Source organism: Primulina huaijiensis, chromosome 16, assembly GCF_012295235.1.
Source record: "Primulina huaijiensis isolate GDHJ02 chromosome 16, ASM1229523v2, whole genome shotgun sequence".
Lineage (NCBI taxonomy): Eukaryota > Viridiplantae > Streptophyta > Magnoliopsida > Lamiales > Gesneriaceae > Primulina > Primulina huaijiensis.
In genome coordinates this window covers 11,139,177-11,153,799 of record NC_133321.1, presented here as the reverse complement: position 1 = coordinate 11,153,799, position 14,623 = coordinate 11,139,177, and the positions used below count along the sequence as shown (strand labels likewise).

Below are 14,623 nucleotides of genomic sequence, written 5' to 3'. Positions count from 1 at the left end.
CCCCACTTGCTGAGTGTTTCCCAAAACACTCATCCCCTTACAAATTTCAGATAAAAATGAAGAACAAATAAATGAGGAAGAGCAGGAAGCTTTCTGGGGTTGGTGATCGATGGTCAAGAGCAAGAATCAAGTTATCCCTTTTGTTTAGTTTTACGCATTTCGCAACTCTGATGTATTTTATTTCATTGTCATTGTAAGACAATACTTTATTTATGAGAAAGACTGGTTTGATTTCATACGAGGCTTTATTGTTTTCAATATAATTGTTAAACAATGCCGGATGTCACCGATGCTTCGTACACGGGGCGTGACATTTAAGTGGTATTAGAGCCACCATGTTCATAATCCCGCTGGGATTTTGACAGACAAAATTTGGCGAAGTCAAATTTTGGCAAAAGCCTAGTGTATCCCAATCTGAATCCAACTTTCATTTGTTCCCTCAATTTTCGATCAACTTCAAAAATCTATCCCTTCAATCGTTTCGCAACTCTTAGTATAAAAAATTATCCTAGGATATGGCAGGAAGACCACCCCGAAACAACCGTAACCCTCGTGGTGCCAACCAAAATGAGAATCCACCACCACCAAGAGTGAATCTCAGCCAAGAAAACATGATGGCGATAACTACTATCGTAGCTGCGACATTGCAAAGATTCGTGAATCCATTGGCTAACGCGATCCAACCACCCCAAGCACCACAACCTCATGGAATTAAATACCATTATGAATCCCTGAGAAGAAATCGAGTTCCAACCTTCGATGGGAACCCAGACCCGGAAGTCAGCCACAATTGGCTGAAGAATATCGAAACACAACTGCATTTACTGGAAATACCTGAAGAACTGAGAGTGGAAGTTGTAACACCGTTTTTGGAAGACCGATCTAGAAAAGGGTGGGAAACTGTGTCACCATCTCTAGCAGAAATGAAAGAAATCACATGGCAGGTTTTCAAAAGAGAATCTTTGAAACAATACTATCCAGCCGAGTTTCGTCTGCAGAGGCTGAATGAGTTTGAAAATTTCAGGCAGACACCAGATATGACAGTAATGTAATATACCTCAAAATTTAATGACTTGGGAACCTACGTCCCAACAAATATGTCTGATGAAACCTTGAAGATGCGTCGTTTTAAGAAAGGACTGAGCAGCCGGATTCAATCGGCTTTGGCAGTATTCAAACCAAACCACTTTGCTGATTTGATGGGCGCGGCAATGAGCGCGGAAACAGATATTAAGCGTCGTGAAGATGAAAACAGAAATAAGAGACCGTTATTCAACCAAACTACCCAAAATGGTCCCAAATTTAAGAAGCCAAATCATTCCAGCGGACCTCCAAGAGGAAATTTTAACAGTACTGGCAACACCGAAGGAAAGTGAGGCGATACATGTCAACAGAAGCATGTTGGAAAATGTTATCGGAAGACAGTGCTTGTTTTAAATGCGGAAAGGTGGGTCATAGAATTAAAGATTGTCCAGACAACAAGGACAAAGGAATGGGGCCCATCAAGCAAAATGAAAACAAAACCAATGCACGGGTATATGCAATCACCCAAGAAGAAGCTGATAACACCAATGAAGTGGTAGCAGGTACTATCTTACTCAATGAAATGCCTGCATATACCTTGTTTGATTGTGGTGCTACGCACTCGTTTGTGTCTAGAAGATTTGCTAAAAAGCTTAAACTTGAACATGATACTCTTAGTGAACCATTGAGAGTGACAACACCAACGAGTAAAATAATTGAGACACGCAAAGTGTATCGAAACTGTAAAATTGGCATCAGTAAACAAACTTTCGAAGTGGAATTGATACAACTTAATATGGTTGAGTTTGACATCATTCTTGGAATGGATTGGTTAGCTAAAAACCATGCCATGGTAGATTGTAAAAAGAAAGAAATTAGACTTCAGACTCCGGCCCAAGAGGAAGTTGTATATCACGGAAAATCTAGAGAAAGGAAATCTCTGCTATCTGCCTCACAAGCCTGGAAGGCCATAAAAGGAGGAGAAGAAATTCATCTGGCAGTGATCACTGAGATCAAGGGAGAAGAAGTCCCAAAGTTAGAAGATATTCCAATTGTTCAGGAATTTCCAGAGGTTTTTCCCGAGGAATTACCGGGTGAGTTACCCGATAGAGAAGTAGAATTTGAAATCAATTTGGTCCCTGGTGCTGCACCCATTTCAAAGACACCATACCGAATGGCTCCAGCGGAACTAAAGGAGTTAAAGGAGCAACTGCAGGAATTACTGGACAAGAAAAAGATCCGCCCCAGTGCATCCCCGTGGAGAACCCCAGTACTATTCGTCAAGAAGAAGGACGGGAGTATGAGGCTATGTATTGACTACCGGGAGTTAAACAAGATCACCATAAAGAATAAGTACCCACTCCCGAGAATAGACGATCTTTTTGATCATCTAAAGGGAGCCAAAGTTTTCTCAAAACTCGATCTAAGATCTGGTTATCATCAACTTAAATACAAAACTGAGGATATCCCTAAAACTGCTTTTAGGACAAGATATGGACATTACAAATTTACAGTAATGCCTTTTGGTTTAACAAATGCTCCTGCAGCATTCATGGATCTGATGAATCGAGTGTTCAAACTATACCTCGACAGGTTTGTGGTTGTTTTTATAGATGATATCTTGGTATACTCACCAAGTGAGGAAGAACACCGAGGACATTTGCGTCTCTCGTTGCAAACACTGAGAGAAAAAGAACTATATGCCAAATTCAAGAAGTGTGAATTTTGGTTAAAAAGTGTGGCTTTCCTAGGACATATAATTTCTGAATTTGGGGTGTCAGTGGACCCAAAGAAGGTAGAGGCAATCAAGGATTGGCCACAACCAAAGACAGTAACTGAAGTAAGGAGTTTTCTTGGTTTAGGTGGGTATTATAGGAAGTTCGTGGAAGGATTTTTGTCAATTGCCATTCCTCTTACCAAACTTACTCAGAAGGACTCAAAGTTCATTTGGAATGAAGCATGTGAAAAGAGTTTTGAAACCCTGAAAACAAAACTCGCAACTACACTAGTATTAATCCTCCCTGAAGATGGCAAGGACATCACAATATATAGTGATGCTTCAAAAGGAGGGCTAGGGTGTGTACTAATTCAAGAACGTCAGGTAATTGCTTATGCCTCACGTCAATTAAAGTCGTATGAGAAAAATTACCCAACTCACGACCTGGAATTAGCTGCGGTTGTGTTTGCACTCAAAATCTGGAGGCACTATCTTTATGGGGTAAAATGTGAAGTATTTACTGATCACCAGAGCCTCAAGTACATCTTCACTCAAAAAGAGTTAAATTTGAGGCAAAGAAGGTGGATGGAACTTCTAAAAGATTATGATTTGGTAATCAATTATCATCCGGGTAAGGCGAATAAGGTTGCAGATGCTTTAAGCCGAAGAAACATTGGAAAAGTAAGCTTATCTTCACTATCAGCACAATCAGGACTCCGGGAAACCATCAAATTGAAGCAGAGCCAAGACACCTCCATCTTTAAAATTAAGGAACAGATCCAAGAAGGAAAACTTACAGAATTTCAAATTGATGAGAATGGTATCCTTTGGATGGAAGGACGGTTGTATGTGCTCGATGTCGATGGAATTCAAGAAAAAGTAATGACCAAGGCACATAAATCGAGATTTTCAGTACATCCAGGAAGCACCAAAATGTACAGAGACCTGAAGAACAACTACTGGTGGAATGGAATGAAGAAAGACGTAGCCGTCTTTGTTTCCAAATGCTAACCTGTCAAGAAGTCAAGGCAGAACATCAAGGGCCTGGAGGACTTTTACAGCCATTGGAAATACCAACATGGAAATGGGATAACATCTCCATGGACTTTATAGTCGGACTACCAAAATCAAGACAAGGTCATGATGGAATCTGGGTAATCGTTGACAGATAGACGAAGTCTTCACATTTCTTATCGGTACGGATGATTTACAACTTGGATAAACTCGCTACCTTGTATATGGACAATATTGTGAGACTACATGGAGTCCCGACAAGTATACTGTCTGACAGAGATCCAAGATTTGTATCAAGATTCTGGAAAAGTTTTCAAAAGGCGATGGGAACCAAAGTCACTCTCAGCACAGCCGATCATCCTCAGACTGATGGCCAAACCGAGAGGACAATTCAAACCCTCAAGGACATGTTGAGAGCATGTGCTCTGGATTTTTATGGAAATTGGAGTGAACAGTTACCCCTGATAGAATTCACCTATAACAACAGCTATCATAGTAGCATCGAGATGGCTCCGTATGAAGCTTTGTATGGTAGAAGGTGTTGGTCGCCTCTATATTGGGATGAAGTCGGAGAAAAAGAGATTCTCGGACCAAAACTTGTACAAATAACCGTTGACAAAGTAGTTGTAATCAAAGAAAGACTCAAGGCAACCCAAGATAGACAAAAGAGCTGGGCAGGTTTGAAGAGGAGGCCGTTAGAATTGGAAATTTGTGAAAAATCTTACGTCAAGGTGTTTCCTATGAAAGGAGTAGTTCGGTTCAGTAAATCCGGAAAGTTGAATCCGAGATATGTGGGATCATTCGAAATACTAGAGAAGGTAGGAACCTTAGCCTACCGATTAGCGTTACCACCAGACATGGTCAGAATACATAACGTTTTCCACGTCTCACAGCTGAGGAAGTATGTCCCAGATCCGAGTCATGTACTCAAAGTTTCACCACAGATTATTGAAGGAAACCTCAACGAAGAACTCAAATACGAAGAAGTCCCTATCTGAATAGTGGACTCAAAAGACCAAGTGTTGAGAAATCAGACAATACCTTATGTCAAGGTACAGTGGTCAAATCATACTGAAAGAGAAGCAACTTGGGAACTCGAGGAGAAGATGCAATCACAATACCCTCATCTATTTGAAAGATCAAGCTAATGCAAGTTTCAAGGACGAAACTTTCAACAAAGAGGGAGTGATGTGAGAACACAGGATTTTACGATCCGAAGCAAATCATGTAAGTAATACGAACTTGGAGTTTAACTCAAACTAAGCTCGAAAATTTTCGTTCCAACTAGATAACTTTGATATTAACTCAAATTGTCATCAAATTTAACACGAGGAAGTAACTTCAAAGCTCGGAGATTTACTCAACGGGAGGCCAAGCTACAAGTAACCGCATCCATCGAAGTATTGTCACGGGAGGAGTAAAACCACAGCTCAAGGACTCGATCTGTCAGCTCAAAGCAGCTCAACCAAGCTTGTCCTAACAAGACCAAAAAGAGAGCTATAAGTTGAGCCAAGAGTTTGGACAAATTAAATGTGCAGGAAATAACCTTTGCGTTAACCCATGAAGGAGCTGCGGGAGGAGCTAAGGGTTATGACATCTTTAATATGCAAAGAATGACTCTTGATGCTTGGTATGCTTTGACCACCATTATGAGTACATTTACTTCTTTCTTTGGAGACAAGGTTTCGGCCATGGCTAGATGAGGGGACAAGTTTTGGTCTATAAATATGTGACACCATGCATTGCGAAATCTCACAAAAACCAAGCAAGAAAATTCGATCGGTTTCCCCTTCCCCACCTTACAAAGCTTTCGGCCGAAATTAAAGAAAAAGGAGGAGCTTGAGCGGTTCAAGTGTTAGAGTTTCTACGTCGAAGCGCTGCTGAAGTGAAGACAGTGATTGAAAAGAATACGTCAAGGTACTGCAGAATTTTCGAGAAACAAGGTGTCAAAATTTCACAAATATCGAACCTATTCCCAAAATACATGTAAGTGGGCTTTTGATTAAGTATTTGTTTCTATTTTGAACCATGAATAAAAGTAATATGATATGCTTATAAGTATGATCATATTTTTGAAAATTGTTACCTGTTCTGTTTAAAAATTTCGATCGATTATGTATTTCTTCTATGCTTCGAATTCCTTTGATTCTGATGTGTCTGTCCAGAAATCTGAACTTTGAAAATATGATAAGTTCTGTCTGTTGTCTCTGAATTCTGTGTACACTGTTACCATTTGAAATTGAAATGGGACGAGAATTGTAATTCTGTCTGGCCCCCATTGGTGAGTATAAAACCATGTTTTGTCTGGCCACCATCGGTGGGTATAAAACCGTGTTCTAGCCTCACCCCTTAGAGGACTAACATATTGGGGACAATTTGACCATGAATATGAGATGAGTAACAGTGTTGTGTTTTGTCTGTTCTAAAATGATCTGAATTGTTTCTGTTCTGTTCTGAATCATTTGATAAGTTGGGTGTTTTATTGGGTTGGTTTCCGTCTGGTTAAGATAAGAATATAAATTTTGAAAGCATGCTAAAGGAAATTTTTAAAGATTAAGTTCTATATGTATCTTGGAATCGATCGACCCCCACTTGCTGCGTGTTTCCCAAAACACTCATCCCCTTACAAATTTCAGATAAAAATGAAAAACAAATAAATGAGGAAGAGCAAGAAGCTTTCTGGGGTTGGTGATCGATGGTCAAGAGCAAGAATCAAGTTATCCCTTTTGTTTAGTTTTCCGCATTTCGCAACTTTGATGTATTTTATTTCATTGTCATTGTAAGACAATACTTTATTTATGCAAAAGACTTGTTTGATTTGATACGAGGCTTTATTGTTTTCAATATAATTGTTAAGCAATGTTGGATGTCAACGATGCTTCGGACACGGGGCGTGACAAGGTTACTCATCAAATGTTAGAAACCTTGTGTCGATGAAGGATTTTAAACTTGTTGGCCTGAAGTCACACGACTATCACACTTTAATGCAACAATTGCTTCCAGTGGCCATCCGCGGTGTCTTGCCAAAACATGTCAGAGATACTATAACCCGGCTGTGTTTCTTCTTCAATGTGTTTTATAGTAAAGTGGTAGACGTCTTAAAGTTGGATGACTTGCAAAGAGAGATTGTGTTGATATTGTGTTCACTTGAAAAGTACTTTCCCCCTTCATTTTTTGATATAATGATTCATTTAACTGTTCATCTTGTCCGGGAGGTCAAATTGGGTGCACCGATTTGGTATAGGCACATGTACCCATTTGAAAGATTCATGAAGATTTTGAAAGGTTATGTGCGCAATCGCAATCGGCCTGAAGTGTAAATGCCTAAAAATCCGTGCTTGAAAAATTGCGGAAAATTTAAAAATTTTCTTTTTAAATAAATAAAATTGCCCCATTCGTAATTGAACTGATAAATAAAGTTTGATGTTCAGAGTGACAGCGGAAGAAATTAACATTTTTCGAAACAACAGTTAGAAATTTATCCAACAATATATAAAAATGTCTGAGCAATCAAATAATAATAAATGCTGAAAATGAGGTCCTCGGGTCCCACTACTGCCGACTCGAGCTGCCTCACTGATCTCCGCCCTCGGTCCCGACATCATCAGTACCTACAACTATCAAGTCTAGTGAGCCTAAAGACTCAGCATGCATATATCGTAAATAACAAGTAAATAAATAATAAAGTCGCATGCAAGTGAAAATTTCCTGTACTGAGGTGTAACGTAAAATATCATTTCAATGGTAATTATAGTACGTGCATAACTGAACTGAAAATATCCTAGTGAAACTGTTTGCTTCTCGGAGCCCTGTAATGAAATAACTTGTAATAATTTTCTGGTGAGATTATGGTTTACGCAAGTGGTCCCTGAACTGAACTGAACTGAATTGACCGGTAACTAGCGACCGTATGTCTGATCAGACTACTGCCACAGTATACTGGGTGAAACAACTGAACTGACCGGTAACTAGCGACCGGGTCGGTAACTGGCGACCGGACTTTAGCATGATAGTAAAGTGACCACAAGCAATATCGCATAAATCTCAAAATGAATATTTGCACGTAATATAATTAACTAACATAATTAAATATGAACAATTTCGATCTTCTTGCAATAAAATCATGTACTTGCTATATTTAAAAATACCTATATGGCTTGATTGAAGAGTGAAAGAAGATATAAAAATGCCTTGGTTTGTTTTGACAGAAAACAAACAAAATAACGACGCGGCGCGGCGGAGACGGAGTGCTCTTCAATTTCTTACGTTTTCTCTCTTAATTCCTTTAAACCAAACATGCACCATAATTATTATAATAGCTTAAAAATCGTAAACGTGATGCATGAACATTTAAAAATATCATGATTTGTGCTCAGGGCGCTGCTAGGACTAAAATCTCACCCCGGGTGCAAAATGCCCATTTTACCCCTGGAAGTCCAAAAATTATCGTTTCAACCCTGGACCTCTAAAATTGACCCGAAGCTTACCAAACTCCTTAAAATATCCCAAAATATTTTTAAAGGCATTCCTAGGCGTAAACTCGAGCCAAAATCACCGCTTATCTAATTCGTTTTAAAATTGGATCGGGGTCCCGAATTTAACCCGAATGGACTCGAAACTTAATCAAATTTTTCCCAACTTTTTACCACACCTTAAAAACAGTTAAAAGTCCTAAAACCCAACAATTAAGGCCCCTAACTCACGAATATCAGTCTTTTATATCTGCTGGAAAGTTGCTGGAAAGTTGCAACTTCCCTACCTCCACCAACTTTAGTGTCCCACTTCCCATTAATGCACTCTAGCCTACACCCAATCAATACAGCCCTGTATCAGTCCTCCTTAGACCCTCCTAGGACGTCCTTGATTCCACTGAACCCATGCAAACTAGTCCCCTACACGCTGGAGGTTTCCAGCTTCTCGCTAAACCTCACAAATTACCCGGCCATGAACCCTCCTCGATGCAGCGCCCTCACATGGCCCTCGAGTTCAGACCAGCAGGGTTCAAGCCCTTCCAGATCGTGACTCAGACTCATCAGAGACCAGTCCACGGCCTGGAGATGCCCTCACCCCATCAGTTGCACCTTCGGTCCGAGCCCCATCCCAAAACGAGACCCTATACGCTCAACTCCTTGGCTCTTCATGCTACCGCAAGCTACCTTAAACTCTAACCCCAGAACATCGTCTCCTCACCTTGCTCAGCCCCTAAACGACCAGCACTCGCAGCCCTTGCACAACAAATCAGAAAATGTGAGTGGTGCTCGTGGAGATGCATGGAACAAGGCAAAACCAATACATCATCATGTACAGTTGCTGGATCGAGAATTTCATGAATGGACAAGCATATAACAACGTATATATATATATATATATCGTGTATGATACACAAAGGATGATACAATGCGTGCCTTGATGATTGATGAACCACACAAGAGGAGGGAGACACCGGGAGAGCTTCTAATGCAAAGAATGGAGTGGCCGATGGTTTGTTATGAGCTGCTGTTGAGAAAACCGAGAGGAAAAATGCAGTTGAGGGAGATGTCGGCTAAGAGGAAGTGATTAAGGTTAGGTTAAGATGAGTTTAGGTTTAATTAGTATTATTTAAATAATTAACAATTGTAATGGGTCCTTATTTTAAATTAAAAGGAATTAAAAGAGTTTAAGCCCAACAAACTTAAAAATAGGTCCATTAAATCCCAACACACTCCTAAAAAACATTTTGTGTTAGAAAGTTTTTGAAAATATTAGCCGAACCTTTAAAAAGTCATCCGATTTGATAAAATTTACGTACCGTAAAAATTAAAGGTTCTGCGGGTAAAATACCCAAAAATTCCTATTTTTTTGAAAAATACCCTAAAAAAATGCTTTAACATAATTTATAAAAATAGATCGTGTAATAAAATAATTTTCCTGAAAATTCCCCGGTCTCCGATCCTCGTTCGAACGTGAAATGCAACTTAAAAATCTTTATGCACGAACTTTTTAAAATTTCATGAAACAAATCTTATCATGCATGAATTATGCCTAAAATACATAAAAATAATTAAACGTACATTAATGAAATAAACATGCTAAATTACCACTTCTTAAATAAGTCTTTATTAACTTATCTCAATACTCCATCTCCAGTCCGGCCTCACTTATTTAACTAAAAAGGTGACAATTAAACTACTACGTAAAATAAATAAATTTAAAGAAAGGAATTTAAATACTCATGAAATAAAAAAAAATCATTTTAATTTAAAGTACTAGAATTATGCATGGCTTATACGTAGTCTACGTTACGGGTTCTACAACTCTCCCCCCTTAAAAGAAATTTCGTCCTCGAAATTAAAAATCACCGAATAACTCGGGGTACAGACTCCTCATCTCTGGCTCGGACTCCCACGTAGCTTCCTCCTCTGAATGGTTAAGCCACTTGACTTTAACTCGCTTAACCAGCTTGTTCCGAAGTTTCTTTTCCTGTCTGTCTAGGATCTGCACTGGTCTCTCCTCATAAGATAGGTTCGGAGTGAGCTGCAACGGCTCAAAATTCAGCACATGCGAAGGATTCGCCATATACTTCCTCAGCATAGAGACGTGGAACACATTGTGTACTCCGGCCAGATTCGGCGGAAGAGCAACACGATAAGCTAGCGTCCCAACTCTGTCAAGGATCTCAAATGGTCCAATAAATCTCGGACTAAGCTTCCCTTTCTTCCCAAATCTCATGACACCCTTCATAGGTGCCACCTTCACAAAGACATGGTCGCCGACTGCGAACTCTAACTCTCTTCTTCTCTGATCTGCATAGCTCTTCTGTCGACTTTGAGCAGTCCTCATTCTATCACGGATCCGGGCTACTACATCAACAGTCTGCTGAATAATCTCTGGACCCAACTCGGCTCTCTCTCCTACTTCATCCCAATGAACAGGAGATCTGCACTTACGGCCATACAGTGCTTCGTACGGAGCCATACCTATAGACGACTGAAAGCTGTTGTTATAGGTGAACTCCACTAATGGCAAGTTCGACTCCCAACTCCCAGAGAAATCAAGGACGCAAGCACGGAGAAGATCCTCCAAAATCTGAATGACTCGCTCTGACTGCCCATCTGTCTGCGGATGAAAAGCTGTGCTAAACAGCAACTTCGTCCCCATAGTCGAATGCAAACTCTTCCAAAACGAGGAAGTGAATCTGGGATCTCTGTCAGATACGATAGAAACTGGAATACCATGAAGTCGGACTATCTCCCGGATATACAACTCTGCATACTGAACCATGGTGAAAGTCGTCTTAATAGGCAAGAAGTGCGCTGATTTGGTAAGACGATCTACAATCACCCAGATGGCATTTGATCCTCTGACTGACTTCGGCAATCCGGTCACGAAGTCCATGGTAACATTCTCCCACTTCCACTCGGGAATGGGAAGAGGCTTGAGCAAACCTGCTGGTCTCTGATGCTCCGCCTTCACTAACTGGCAAGTCAGACACTCGGATACAAACCGTCGGATGTCCTTCTTCATTCCTGGCCACCAATACAATAACTGCAGATCCTTGTACATCTTCGTACTCCCTGGATGAATAGAGTACGGCGACATATGGGCTTCTGATAGAATATCTGCTCGGATAGAATCACTGCTAGGAACCCATATCCTGTCTCGGTATCTCACAATACCGTCACTAACTGAATACAAAACACTGCCCTTGGCCTCGTCTCTCTGCTTCCACTTTGCCAACTGCTCATCTGCTGACTGACCACTGCGAATACGGTCAAGAAGAGAGGACTGAATAGTCAAGGTAGATAGATGAGGAACTCTACCTCGAGAATATGACTCTAGATCAAACCTCTGCATCTCAATCTGAAGAGGTCTCTGAATCGTCAAATGAGCCATCACTGCAACTTTCCTGCTCGATGCATCTGCAACTACATTAGCCTTACCCGGGTGGTAGCTAATGTCACAGTCATAATCCTTCACAAGCTCCAACCAACGCCTCTGACGCATGTTCAGCTCCTTCTGCGTAAAGAAATACTTGAGGCTCTTGTGGTCGGTAAAGATCTGGCACTTTTCTCCATACAGATAATGCCTCCAAATCTTCAAGGCATAAACTACGGCGGCCAACTCTAGATCATGGGTAGGGTAATTCTTCTCATGGATTTTCAGCTGTCGAGAAGCATATGCTATCACTTTCCCATGCTGCATCAATACTGCGCCAAGACCGAGCTTCGAAGCATCGGTATATAGCACAAACTCACCGGGCCCTGACGGCATAGCCAAAACTGGTGCTGAGATAAGAGCTGGCTTCAAAGTATCGAAGCACTTCTGACACTCCTCGCTCCAAACAAATTTCACATTCTTCTTTGTCAGTGCTGTTAGTGGAACTGCAATCGAGGAGAATCCCTTGATGAACTTCCGGTGATATCCTGCTAGGCTAAGAAAACTGCGAATCTCTGACGCATTCTGCGGCACAACCCAATCTCTGACTGCTGCAACTTTCGCTGGGTCCACCTCAATGCCACTGCTAGAAACAATGTGGCCTAAGAACGCCACCTTCTCTAACCAGAATTCGCACTTACTGAACTTTGCGAATAACTTGTGCTTCTGCAAGGTCTGCAACACTGTGGTCAGATGTCTGCCGTGATCCTCTTGATTCTTGGAGTAGACGAGAATGTCGTCTATGAATACTATCACAAACTGGTCAAGATACGGCTGAAATACGCGATTCGTGAGATCCATGAAGATCGCTGGCACATTCGTCAAACCAAACGGCATCACAAGGAACTCATAGTTGCCATAACGAGTCCTGAAGGCAGTCTTGGAAACATCAGCATCTCTCACCCTCAACTGGTGATAGCCAGAACGCAGATCAATCTTGGAGAATACCGAAGCTCCCTGCAACTAATCAAATAGATCTTCAATCCTTGGAAGTGGGTACTTGTTCTTCACTGTAACCCTGTTCAACTCCCGGTAATCAATACAAAGTCTCATAGAGCCATCCTTCTTCTTCACAAACAAGACTGGCGCGCCCCATGGAGAAAAACTAGGGCGAATGAACTCCTTGTCAAGAAGTTCCTGAATCTGCTTCTTTAGCTCTGCCATCTCTGTCGGTGCGAGTCGGTACGGTGCTTTGGAGATCGGAACCGTACCTGGCATAAGATCAATAGAAAACTCCACCTCTCGCTCGGGTGGTATACCAGAGACGTCTTCCGGAAAAACGTCTAGAAAATCTCTGACGATCGGAACATCTGCGGCTGACTGACGGGGTGCCTCGGGGACAAATATAAAAGTTGCTAAAAACTCCCGACACCCTCTATGCATGATCTTCCTAGCCTGAACATAAGGTATAATGCGCGGTAAAGGAAAGTACCTGTCCGGCTCGAATAAGAACTGCATCATTCCAGGCGGTCGGACTAGAACAGATCTCCGCTGGAAGTCAATCAAAACTCTGTTCCGCAATAGCCAGTCCATCCCTAGGATGATGTCAAACTCGGGCATCGGCAACACTATAAGATCCGCATATACAAGATTTCCATGCAGCTCAAGGTCTATGTCTCGGACCACATTGGTAGCTGCCATCTCCTCGCCTGACGGCAATACTATTGAATAGTCTACATCTAGCCCAATTGTCTTGACCTTGAGGAAATTAGCAAAAACCTCCGAAATAAATGAGTGAGTGGCCCCTGAATCTTTCAAGGCCTTCGTAGCGGAACCAGATATAAAAATTCTCCCTGAAAAAGCGGAACCCTAAGTTGAACACAATAATCACAAGAACTAACTTATAGACATGCAAAGGCCGAAGTTCTTCTAACCTAATTCCCGAAAATGGTATTGAGTAGAGCATGCAATCCTATCGCAATTCTAAGTTCAAAATCTCAATCCCAATTCCCAAAATATTGAAATTCAATAATTAACTGAAAGCATTAAGATACCTATCATAAGCATTGACTCCGGGTCCGTCTCTGTCGCATGAAGGGCAAAAACTCTGCCCTGGGTAGGCGGATTCCTCTGAGGGTACTGCAGAAATAGGTGGTCTGGACTACCACACTTATAACACTTTCCTGAGCCAAACATACATGCTCCAGGATGGCGACGTGAGCACTTAGGGCAAACTGGATGCTCAAAAGTCCTCGGGGCTAGGTGTCCCCGCTGCTGCTGCTGCTGACCTCTGTTTCTAGGCGGCCCGTGAAAAGGCCTCTTGTTCTGCTGCTGATGCTGCTGAGGAGGAGGGCGGTGTGGTACCTGGGCTGGTCGCTTCCCCAAGCGATCTCTCTCAATATCACGCTGATCCTGCTCTGCGGCTAGGGCTCTCGAGACAGCGACCTCATAAGAAGTAGGGTCAGACACCCTAACATCACGGCGCAAGATCGGCCGTAGACCCACCAAGAAATGCATCAACTTGGCTCTAGCATCATTCGCGATCAGGGGCACAAAATGACAGCCCCTTTCAAACTTACGGATGAACTCCGTAACATTCATATCTCCCTGTCTCAGGCTCATGAACTCAGTGGTCAGCCTGGTGCGCACTTCCTCCGTGAAATATTTGGAGTAGAACACCTCCGTGAAGTGCTCCCAAGATAGTGTAGCCAGATTCAGGGCTACTGAAGCTCCTTCCCACCATAAGCGGGCATCTCCTCCGAACAGATAAGAGGCACAACGAACTCGATCTGCATCCCCAAGCTCCATAAACTCGAAAATAACCTCGAGGGACTTGATCCAGCCCTCGGCAATCATGGGGTCCGTCGTCCCTAAAAACTCTTTAGGACGCATCTTCATGAATCTTTCATAGACAGCCTCGGGCCCTGTCGGCCTGGTCACCACAGCATGGTTCCCCGCAAACTGTGCGAAGAACTGAGTCATCCCAGCTAGCATCTGGGCATTCATGTCCGGTGG

The 14,623-nt window shown here is 42.0% G+C and overlaps 1 long non-coding RNA gene across 1 annotated transcript in view; it reads right to left on the bottom strand.

Annotated features, from left to right (window-relative positions):
* LOC140961911 (uncharacterized) overlaps positions 1-14,623 on the bottom strand; it is a 69,687-nt gene that overhangs the window by 52,770 nt on the left and 2,294 nt on the right. The gene's annotated exons all lie outside the window — the stretch shown is intronic.